Below are 12,865 nucleotides of genomic sequence, written 5' to 3'. Positions count from 1 at the left end.
GACAAGGAAATAGCTAGGATAAGAGAAGAACTTGATGTGTTGGTAATGCTGCTAAAGGAGAACCAAATTCAAGGTTGGGTCTTGAAGAGGAAGCCAGTGAAGTGGCCTAAGTTGCAGAGAAGGTTGCAACAAGAACAAGTAAAGTGGTTGATAAAAAACCTCAGAGAAGCAGAGGCAGAAATCGAAGTTTCCATTTGTAAACCAGAACAAAGTGAAATTTTGGGTGAAGAGGATAATGAGAGATCAGCTGGAGATCTAATGAACTATTGGCATAGTTCAGAACAATTAGAAGATATGATGACAAGGGAAGTAGATGAGGTAATGAAGCCTTGTGATTCCAATTCTCATATTTTGTGTATGTTTGCAGGATATGCAGAGGAGGATGGACAATCTGGTGAAACTATCACAAATAGGAATGAAGCGCTTGAGGTGAAGTATGATGGAGAATGCCTTTTAGAGGAAGAAGGTGCTGATATATTCTAGGAGAAAGAGTTCATAGATGAAGAAGGAATGAAGCTTTCAGAACCTGATAAAAAAAAGGATATGGTTACTATGCATGATAAATATGAAATGTATCTAACACTTATAGAGTTAAGTAAATGTTTATACTCTTCAGTTAACGATGTGACTATAGGTATGGAAGACAACATTAATAAATATGATGTTGAAATCAGAGAAATTGAGTAGAGATTATGTGAAGGTGAGATGAAAGATCAGGAACAACAAGGAAGTCATATCCTTAGAGACATGAAGGAAATAGAAGTATTAATATAGCAAGATAAAGATGGAAGGAACCAACAATTTAAAAGAGATGATCAGCTACATGAGAGTGAATTTGAGGAAGGCATTAGATTGCAGAAGTATAGCAATTGGCAGCAGAATGAAGAACAAGAGATTAGTCTGGCAGTACAAAGAAAGACAGATGAAGACCGAAGATATATATGGAGAATGAAGAAAAGAGTCAAGTGGAAACTATTGCAATAGAGGTGGAATGACAAGCTGATGAATGAGTTCAGGGAACTTGAACAAATTCATATTGATTTGTTATAGAAGGAGAGACTCAAAGGAATAGAGTCACAGCAAGAAGGATCTGCTGAAATCCAAAAGATCTATGATGGAAGATTAGTGCTTGGAGCATCAAAAGAGGATGAAAGGTATTGTATTTTGAAAATTGAAAGTTATTGTGTGTTTGCAAGTTATGAAAACTTGATGGAAAACAAGTAGTTGTTGGAAACTTTCATATCAAAAAGTGAGAAGATGACTATCCACAGTCATATGAAGAATAAAGAGAGAAGTTTTAGTCAAGTGAAGGAAGATGTCCAGTCAGGTGACATCCAAAGGATAAGTCAAAAGGAGGATGGCAAAAGAATTATTGAGGTCAAAGAAATGTTTGGAAAGGAAGAGATCCATTCATATGAACATAGAACAAAGAGTTTTCTCAGGGAAACTGATGAAGCTAATACAAACCAAATGGAGAATCTTATGGTGTATTCAGAAAGATACATTGAAGTAAGTGTTATAGACATATTTGGGAACTACAACCCCAATCTTATATGTCAATAAAAAAAGGGCTCTTTAACCCATAAAAGTGTTGTTTCATACCCTAAAGGATCATAGTCAACTGATTACATCATTCCCCAGAAGTTCCACTTGAAAAACCACTCAGAACTCGCCAAACAAGACCATACTGACTGCTCCACTATCAGGGTGTGATCCATACTAACTCCTACACTAGCCAGGTGTGATGCATACTGGAGAGGCCTTCGGTGGGGTGCAATGAGCGAGAATGGACAAATGTCTGAGACAGATTGCTAAGCGGATGCTCATGGAATCTTCTAGAAACTTCCTCTATGACACTTGCCTCAGTAAATTCACCCAGGGATGAGTAAGAGATCCAAGAAATCTCCAAGTGGAACTAAGAACTACAAGTGGAATGACACTAATCAAAAACCCAAAGATGACTCACACCTTTGCAAACATCTATAAATGGATCCCTCATCTGAGAGATCTAGAGGCTGGAATTTTGTAATTTGTAAGGAAGTGCTGATAGTTTGTCTTTGAGAAGAAGCATTGTATTGTTGGGTGATCTTGCTTTTCATGAGGTGAAGAGGGCTTTGATGCTGGGAGGATGATGCTGGATCAGACAGCTGGGTTGTAATTCTCCCTTCTATTTTAATAAAGTTCTTTGAGTTTTCCTCCATACAATCATGTATTTGTGAATATTGTTATTTGTAGATGCCATTGTATGTTCAATGTATTTCTCATTCTGCATTGTTATCATATAATAGATCGAGATGCTTTGACAATGTTTTGTTACTTTGTTCTACAGGTATTCTCTAAGCAGGACAAGTAGGAGAGGAGATGCAAGCTATATCAAGGGAGAGAGAAATCAAGCAAGGAGTCAAGCAGAAGATCCAGGTTGGTCCTTTGCTTCTCTCTTATCTATCATACATAGAGGAAATCACAAATTTCTTTGATTGTTTGTTTTTAAGATAGCTGCCAATCTTAGTGGGACTAGCATATCGAAAAGACACTATTTTTCAGAAGTCACTAGTTTTCCTCCTACTTGTCCCGCTTAGAGAATACCTATAGAAACAAAGCAACAGAACACCATTAAAGCATCTCAATTTATTATATCATAAACAATGCAAAATCAGAAATGCATTGAGCATACAATGGCATTTACAAATAACAAGATTCACAAGTACACGATTGTATGGAGGAAAACTCAAAGAACTTTATTAAAATAGAAGGGAGAACTACAACCCAGCTGTCTAATCCAGCATCATCCTCCCATCATCAAAGCCCTCTTCACCTCATGAAAAGAAATATCTCCCAACAATACAATGCTTCTTCTCAAAGACAAACTATCAGCACTTCCTTACAAATTACAAAATTCCAGCCTCTAGATCTCTCAGATGAGGGATCCATTTATAGATGCTTGCAAAGGTGTGAGTCATCTCTAGGTTTATGATTAGTGTCATTCCGCTTGTAGTTTTTAGTTCCACTTGGAGATTTCTTGGATCTCTTACTCATCCCTAGGCTAATTCAGAGAGGCAAGTGTCATAGAGTAAGTTTCTAGAAGATTCCATGAGCATCCACTTAGAAAACTGTCTCAAACATTTGTCCATTCTCACTCATCGCACCCCACAAAAGGCCTCTTCAGTATGCATCGCACTTGGCTAGTGTAGGAGTCAGTATGCATCGCACCCTAATAGTGGAGCAGTCAGTATGGTCCAGTTTTGGCCAGTTCTGAGTGGTTTTTCAAGTGGAACTTCTGGGGAATGATGTAATCAGTTGACTATGATCCTTTAGGGTATGAAACAACACTTTTAGGGGTTAAAGAGCCCTTGGTTTATCGACATATAAGATTGGAGTTGCAGTGCCCAAATATGTCTATAACAGTTGCGCCCTAAAGCATGAGGTCATAAATCTTCTGATGTCGGGTGAAATGCTTTATCATGAAGATCTGGGGTATTCGAACTGGAAGGTGACCTGTATGAGATACAAAACAATACATCATCATCATATTATTTTCATGATCTAGCTGAGGTGGGCATTCCCATGCTCAGCTTTATAAATTCATTTTCATGTACATAGGACAAATAATCATCTGCAGTTGCAGACTAGTGATTCTTTATATGTAGAGTCATCATCCCTTAGCTTGGATGATCATTTGTTCATATTTTGTGTACATTTGATGTATTTATATCCTTGAATATATCATAGCCTGGATGGATGAAACTATATTCGAGGTCTTCAAACTTGTTCATTCTTCACCCGATGTACAAGTCAATCCATGTGAAAAGATGTTCTGAAGTCGAACATGGAAGGACATCGCCTGATTACCAGCCAATAATGTAAGCTGTTAACAGGTGCAAGAGGAATCACTAATAATGATAATGATCCTCACGGTACTATAGTACAATTCATGTGGTACGAATATATGATCTGACGTTGAACACCACGTAAAATATTTCGGTCGAAGGCCATTGATGTAAACCTATAGCCGAAAGTGAGAAACATGCCATTCAGGCATGCAAATTCCAAAGTACTGAAAGGGTTGTTTCTAAATCAACTTCTTGGATAATGAGCTGATGTTGTCAAGAAGTAAACCATCATAGGAGGGCCTTGATGTATCCCACATCTACGACACAAAACGTAGCGAATGATTTTCTAGAGGTGAAAACAATCTGATGATACAAGGTTCAGGAGTGGCAGTCATGAAAAATGGAGTGTGAAGGTATTGCAGTGGATGAGGCATTTAACTGGATGATGGATTCTCTGCATGACTTCTCTTGAACATATCAGCGACACTGAGATGGATTGGTAGCATTAACCCCAAAAATGGATGGTATGGAGGACCAATGGTGAAATGAACGGTGAACAGAATAACCCAACTCGACTCAATCAGGGTGATGGAGTGAAAGTGTCATGTTCAAGAGCGACCTGCTACCAATAAAGTTCTTCAAGCTTTCTTCCCTTTTTCCCTAGTCATTTCTGACCAATACCTCTTTATTTTTTTCAAGCTTGAGGAGGATAACATATGCTTGTTCTATAATTTTCCCTTCGGGCAAACTTGTCACTATGTCTTAGCGAGTCTAGCGACAGTGGAACTTGTTCTTGTCTAGGTGGACAAGTTTGTCACTATTGTTTTAATGAGTTTAATGAAAAAGATAACTCGCTCCTTTTCATGTTTAGAGAGTTTTAAAAGGGACAAAAAGGAAACTCCAGCAGTCCTTTTTCGTAGCATAATCCCTTAAGTCCAAAAAAGTATAAAATAATACGAAAGGGATGACTTTTCGATCGCTTTAGCGAGCCGAAAAAGACAAGTGCTCGATCTTTTTGTGGGATAATCCCTCAAGTCCAAAAAGATTAAAATGTACAAGAGGGATGGTGCTTCTCCTTACTTTAACGGGTTGGAAAGGCCAATAGCTTGGCAATCTTTTTATATTTAATGAGTCTAAAAAGAGCTTAAAGGGGACTTGTTTTTTAGGAACAAGTGGCGTTTTAGGGTAGCAACTGGTTCTAGGTAAGCTTGGAACTTCTCAAAACATGGTGATGTGAAGAGGGTGGCTAACAGGACCACTCATAAGCTGTTCCTCAAAAAGGGTAAACAATCAAGTGGAAGCGTTCGATCGGCCAAAAGGATGGAGGTGACAACAGAACACAACCAAGGCTCAAAAGGTTGATAGCATGGTAATCACAGAGGTCGTTTACTGAAGGTGGGTTTACTTTTAATGAGCTTGAACCTTGCGTTAACATATGCTCAGTGGCGGGTTTATTTTTTAATGAGCTTGAACCTTGCGGAAACATTGCTCATTGCTCCTTTTTATGTAAGCTAGGAATGACCAAACTAAAAAGCTAACAAAACTAGAAAGCTAAAGAACTACTGAGGTTAGGTAGGATGGTTTCATCCATGGAACGGTTCAAACACCTCCTTTGCTTTGTCTGTAGCGCAAACAAAGGTGAATGGTGGATCAGACCAATCACCTAACCTAAGAAGTTGAAAAAACTAAAAAGCTAAAAAAATGAAATTGGTCATTTTTCGCTTGTATAAAAAGGTTTGCATGCCCCCAGGCATCGAGAAAAGGAGAGTCTCTAGGTAACTGTATGGAAGTCACTGTGGCTAAGCGCGATTGTTTTTGTCAGCAGAGCCGACGAAACACTCCCTTGGCTTTGTCCATCGAATAGACAAAGGTGAATGGTGTGAGATAACAGTTCCAATCACATAACCTATGGGGAACCTATCTTTTCAGCTGGGTTCGTCTTTCAGTAGACAAGAGTGCATGCCCTCTAAGCTTCGTTTCATTCACTGAACTACTTGTGGCAATTAGGTGGATGGAATGAAGGTTGAAGAGACATTCTTGACAGAAAAGGACCATTTTGGGATGATGTTTGACTTGAAGCTGTGTTTGAACCGGGAAATGAAAGCTGGTCAACAGTGACAATTTTTCCTTCATGTGGGAAACACATCACTTGAAAGAGTGTTGAAACAATAGCTTCCATGTTGTAAACATAGTCACATCCAAGGAGTAGATTGTAATCTAATGGTCCTTGGACTACCATCACGTTCAAGTGAACGGTTTTCCTTCTCAAAGTTATGGGTAACTTAGGAAGGATCCCTAATGGTCGACTGGTTCCTTTGTTAAAGCCTGACAAATTTTGTGTAATAGGCATAAGCGATGGCGAACCAAGCACTTTCCAAGTAGTTGAGGAAAGGATACTCACCGAAGCCCCTTCATCTATGATGGTGCCAGACATGATAATTCTGTAGACCTGTACTATGATCCGAAATGGTATATTAGAAGGAAGGCGGGATTTTGCTAGTCGATTCCAATCAAAGGAAGCAACTAGACTGCTTGGAGAGGGTACCGACTAAATGGTGGAATGAAACCCTTGAGTAGCGGGAACTAGGGGGTTCTCTTCCTGTTGTGAAGGAACGAGCAGATTACCCCCAAGTTCATCAGACTCTGAAGTGACAAAAAGAATTTGAATAGTATCATTCCCATTCTCTTTACAAATGGTATCATTTGAAGGTGGATCTTCTAAAGGTAAGACCAGGACGACCACCATCTCGATCTATTGAATTTGGTCTGGTATGGATTTAGAAGATTCACTTTCAACGATAGGTGTTTCGACCGATGGATGAATCATGTCAGTCATATTTTCAACTAGTAAAGGACTTGAGGTGAGTTTCTTGTATCCAGACGGAAGTCGCTATGGCAAAGCATTACGGTTACGCAAGACTCTTTTGGCCTCATTCAAGAAAGGACAATGGGGAAGGTGATGGTCCCCTTCACATAATCCACATGGAATTTTGACCTTTACTTTTTGTTCAGGAACTTCATTTTCACTTGTTGATGGTGTGCTGTCAGCATGATTGCCAGAGGTTGATGACACCGGACGATGCGAGCGGGGAGACCATTCTCTCAAGATCCGCGGAATGCAAGGACAATCTCGATGAAAATGGTTTCCTCTACAAATTACACAAGGATATCTGGGAGATTTAGTGTGCAGATTTTCACCAGATGATTCATGGTTGCCCCCTTGCTTAACTGACTTCTTCTTCTTCTTCTCCTTCCCTTTCTTCTTCTTCTCAGTTACTTGGTTACTAACATCACTATTTTCACCAAGCGAAGAGGAAGAAGGGGAGGGAGAAACAAACGAAGAAGAAGGCAAAGGGTCAACTCTAGTATTAACTGGTTGTTGATTCGATTGCTGAGGAATTACGGTATTTTGAACGACAGAGGTTGAGAATAGCCATACCAGTAGGCCATTTCTGATTCTTGGAAGGGACAATGTGGCCATGTATGGAGCACCAATATCTCCCGAAGAGGAGAAAGGACTAGGATTCCCCTCAAAAGGGATTCCTTGATTGGTGGACTCCATTATCTCAACCTAAGATCAACGAAGGAACAGGGATGTTATTCTGAATTAAATAAATTTTAATGACGCTTTGACACAACTTTGCTTTTTCAATTTTTAAGAGTTGAGAAAAAGCTAAAGATGACTCTAGTCCCCTTTGATTTTTAATGAGACTGAAGTGACAAGTGCTCAGATGGACCTTTCCTTTTGAGTCAAAAAGGAACGAAAGTGACTACTCTGGAAATCTAGACAGAGGGATTACCAAACCAATTGCAAAACTGCAATATACACCTTGGTGATAAATTAAAGAGAAATTACCAAGGACTTATGTATGGTAGTCAATCTTCTCGAATGTTGTATACAGTGCATTGTGATCGATAGGGCGGCAGACATGGCTTCCTATGGATAAAGGATATCAGCCTATTGTGGTCTCCCAATATATACTTGATGGTATGGGGAGCACAAGTCCGTGCTAGCACTTGTTGTATCAAAGAGGAGGAATCACCCAACCTTCGACAAAAATGATAGTTACTAGATTTTACAACCCCGGAACATGTCTCTAGCCTAGACCTCTAGATGTGTTGCATTAGGTTCCAAAGCGTTGTTAAGTTCATTGAAATTTATTTTAGAGTTGATCTTGCTTAGAAGTTTTCCTTTCAAGGTTCACCACGTGATGTAGATGTAAAATTCCTAAATATGCAATCTCGTGCTCGTTGTTTACTTTTTAGCAATGAAAATCCTAGCTACTAAGGAAAGAAGATTACTATTCTTTCAAACAAAGAGCAAAGAGCACACACTAAATGCACCTTTCCTAAATCATTTTTTGCACATAGTCTAAATGAAAATGCACAAGAATGTATTTTTTTTTTCATCTCCTTTAGTGTGAAGAATGCCAAAAAGGAAAACTAAGTATAGATCTGAATTATTTTCTTCAAAGCGACATTTCGACGATTTCTTTTCAAAATGAAAGGAAGACTAACCGACACTTTTTGATTTGAAACAGAAAAAGCTTTCGAAACTTCAAATATTAAAAATTCAAATCAAATACATGTAAAAAGGTTCAATCAACTATCTAGAGAAGGAAGACTTTACGACACTTCTCTTCTTTGACACAAAATGACAAGCTTAAAGAATACCTGTAGAAACAAAGAAACTGAACATTTGTGGATAACTTCAGTAAACGACCTCTGTGATTTCCATGCAATCAGCCTTTTGAGCCTTCATTGTGTTCTGCCATCACCTCCATCCTTTTGACTAATCAAATGCTTCCACTTGATTTTTTACCCTTTTTTAGGAACAGCTCCAATGAGTGGTCTTGTTAGCCACCCTCTTCACATCACCATGTTTTGAGAAGTTCCAAGCTTACGCGGAACCAGTTGCTACCCTAAAACACCACTCGTTCCTCAAAAACGAGTCCCCTTTAAGCTCTTTTTAGACTTGTTAATATAAAAAGATTGCCGAGCTATTGGCCTTTCTAGCTTGTTAAAGTAAGGAGAAGTGCCATCCCTCTTGTACATTTTAATCTTTTTCGGATCGCTAAAGCGATCGAAAAGTCATCCTTTTCGTATTATTTTATACTTTTTCAGACTTAAGTGATTATGCTATGAAAAAGGACAGTTGAAGTTTCCTTTTCAACACTTTCAAAACTCTCTAAACATGAAAAGGACTGAGTTATCCTTTTCGTTAAACTCGTTTAAACAATAGTGAAAAACTTGTCCACCCAGACAAGAACAAGTTTCATCGTCACTAGACTCGCTAAAACATAGCGACAGGTTTTCCCAAAGGGAAAATTATAGAACAAGCATATGTTATCCTCCTCAAGCTTGAAAAAAAAAAAATAGGCACTGGTCAACAACGATTGGGGAAAAAGGGAAGAAAACTTGAAGAACTTTATCGGTAGCAGGTCGCTCTTGAACATGACACTTTCACTCCATCACCCTGATTGAGTCAGGTTGGGTTATTCCATTCACCGGTCATTTCACCATTGGTCCTCCATACCTTCCTTTTTTGGGGTTAACACTACCAATCCATCTCAGTGTCACCGATATGTTCAAGAGAAGTCATTCAGAGAATCCACCATCCAGTTAAATGCCTCATCCACTGAAATACCTTCACCCTCCATTTTTCATGACCGCCACTCCTGAACCTTGTATCATCAGATCGTTTCCACCTCTAGAAAATCATTTGCTACATTTCATGTCGTAGATGTGGGATACATCAAGGCCCTCGTACGATGGGTCACTTCTTGTCGACATCAGCTCATTATCCAAGAAGTTGACTTAGAAACAACCCTTTCAGTACTTTGGAACTTGCATGCCTCAACGGTAAGTTTCTCACTTCCGACAATAGGTTTACATCAACGGCCTTCGACCGAAAGATTTTACGTGGTGTTAGACGTCAGATCATATATTCACACCACGTGAATTGTATTGTAGTACCTTGAGGATCATTATCATTATTGGTGATTCCTCTCGTGCTTGTTAACAACTTACATTATTGGCTGGTAATCAGGCGATGTCCTTCCATGTTCAACTTCAGAACATCCTTTCACATGGATTGACTTGTACATCGGGCAAAGATTGAACGAGTTTGAAGACCCTGGATCTAGTTTCATCCATCCGGGCTGTGATATATTCAGGAATATAAAGACATCAAATGTACACAGAAGCTGAACAGATGATCATCCAAGCTAAGGGATGATGACTCTACATATAAAGAATCACCAGTCTACAACTACAAATGATTATCTATCCTATGTACATGAAAATGAAATTATAAAGCCGAGCATGGGAATGCCCACCTCAGCTAGATAATGAAAATAGTATGATGATGATGTATTTTTTTGTATCTCATACAGGTCACCTTCCAGTTAGAATACATCGGATCCTCATGATAAAGCATTTCACCTGACATCAGAAGATTTATGACTTCATGCTTTAGGGGGCAACTATTATAGACATATTTGGGCACTGCAACCCCAATCTTATATGTCGATAAACCAAAGGCTCTTTAACCCCTAAAAGTGTTGTTTCATACCCTAAAGGATCATAATCAAATGATTACATCATTCCCCATAAGTTCCACCTGAAAAACCACTCAGAACTGGCCAAAACTGGACCATACTGACTGCTCCACTCTCAGGGTGCGATGCATACTGACTCCTACACTAGCCAGGTGGGATGCATACTGAAGAGGCCTTCTATAAGGTGTGATGAGCGAGAATGGACAAATGTCTGAGACAGTTTGCTAAGTGGATGCTCATGGAATCTTCTAGAAACTTCCTCTATGACACTTGCCTCTCTGAATTTGCCCAGGGATGAGTAAGAGCTCCAAGAAATCTACAAGTGGAACTAAGAACTACAAGTGGAATGACACTGATCGAAAACCCAAAGATGAATCACACCTTTGTAAGCATCTATAAATGGATCCCTCATCTGAGAGATTTGGGGGCTAGAATTTTGTAATTTGTAAAGAAGTGTTGATAGTTTGTCTTTCATAAGAAGCATTGTATTGTTGGGTGATCTTGCTTTTCATGAGGTGAAGAGGGCTTTGATGCTGGGAGGATGATGCTGGATCAGACAGCTGGGTTGTAGTTCTCCCTTCTATTTTAATAAAGTTCTTTGAGTTTTCCTCCATACAATCGTGTACTTCTGAATCTTGTTATTTGTAAATTCCATTGTATGCTCAATGTGTTTTTGATTCTGCATTGTTTATGATATAATAGATTGAGATGCTTTGATGGTGTTTTGTTGCTTTGTTTCTATAGGTATTCTCTAAGTGGGACAAGTTGGAGAGGAGTTGCAAGCTCTATCAAGGGAGAGAGAAATCAAGCAAGGAGTCAAGCGGAAGATCCAGGTTGGCCCTTTGCTTCTCTCTTCTCTATCATACATGGAGGAAATTTCAAATTTCTTTGATTGTTTGTTTCTAAGATAGCTGCCAATCTTAGTGGGACTAGTAGATCGAAAAGACACTAGTTTTCCCCAAATGTTACACCTAAAAAACCACCCAGAACTGGCCAAAACTGGACCAAAATGGCGACTCCACTGGGGAACGAATACTTTGTTTGTTTGTTATTGTTGTTTTCTTTAAAAGCTATAGACGGATCCTGAAGTTAGCCAGATAGCCTTCGAATTGCTCTTGCTCTGCAAGTGCATAGTAGATGAATGTTGCTTCAGTCAATCTTCGGTTTGGTTTATGAACTGAACATCTGACTTGCAAAAACTCTAAACGCCCTTGTTGTTACCGGGAAAAGTGTCTATTTAGAACTGCTCTATCCCACTAAGGTGTGACAGCTGCCTTAGAAACAAACAGAGAAAAACTACTTTTGTATTTCCTTTATGAACTATAAATAGGGAGGAATAGAAAGAACCAACCTGTGTCTTGCGCTAATCCTTTGATTCAATCCCTCTCTTCTTTGACAGCTTCCAGCTACCTGCTCCCTTACTTGCCCAGCTTCACCAAGTACCTGTAAGATCATAGAAGAAGAAAACTATACAAAGACATGGATCTATATTCATAAACAACTTAGGATCAGATTTAAGTTAACCATACAAATGTAACAAGCATCAATGATACAAAAGCATGGAGGAGAAACTCAAATAGTTTTTATTGATAAACAAGAAAATCCAGGAGGTGTTACAACCGATGATTCCTTACCCAGCATCAACCTCCCAGCAAAGAAGCCCCTCTTCACCTCCAAGAAAGCATAGATCACCCAATTCTCTGATGTTTGTCTCAAAACCAACAGCAATTCCTTACAATGTGCAAAATTCCAGCCTCTGGATCTCTGGGATGAGGGATCCATATATAGATGTATGCAAGGAGGATGAGTCAGCTTGTGATTTGATTAGTGTCTTCTCTCTGTCAGTTCTTGCTTCCACTTGGAGACTGAAGGCCTCTTACTCATCTTTGGTCGAATTCAGTGAAGCAAGTGTCATAGGAGAAGATTCTGGAAGCTTCCATTGTCTCTCCACCTCGCGGAATGACACTGCCATTTGTCATTTCTCACCCAACGCACCCTCATAGTGCATTTAGGTGCGTTGCAACGCACCTAGCCAGTGGATTTAGGTGCTATGCAACGCACTTAGCTAGTGGAGCAGCTGAAATGATCCTGTTTTGACTTATTCTGAGCAGTTTCTGGTGGAGAACTTCTGGGAGAAGCTGTAATTTGTTGACCTTGTTCCTTTAGGGGTTAGAACAACACTTTTAGGGACTTAGGAGCCCTTGGTTTATGGACATTTCATGCTTGGAGTTGTAAGGCACAAAAATGTCTATAACAGTTTCCCCCTAAAGTATGAGGCCGTTAATCGGGTGAAATGCTTTATTATGAGGATCCGAAGTTCTTTCAATGCTGGGAGGAGACCTGTAATAAGATACAATACAATACATTATCTTCATACTGTTTCATGACCTAGCTGAGGCGGGCATTCCCATGCTCAACTTTATAAATTCATTTTCATGTACATAGGACAGACAATCGTCTGATTGTAGACTGATG

Source organism: Pinus tabuliformis, chromosome 3_2 (assembly GCF_031772625.1).
Source record: "Pinus tabuliformis cultivar Carrire ecotype Pingquan chromosome 3_2, CPIR1, whole genome shotgun sequence".
In the NCBI taxonomy this organism is placed as follows: domain Eukaryota; kingdom Viridiplantae; phylum Streptophyta; class Pinopsida; order Pinales; family Pinaceae; genus Pinus; species Pinus tabuliformis.
The sequence above is the reverse complement of the archived record's forward strand: the minus strand, read 5'-3'. Positions refer to the sequence as shown.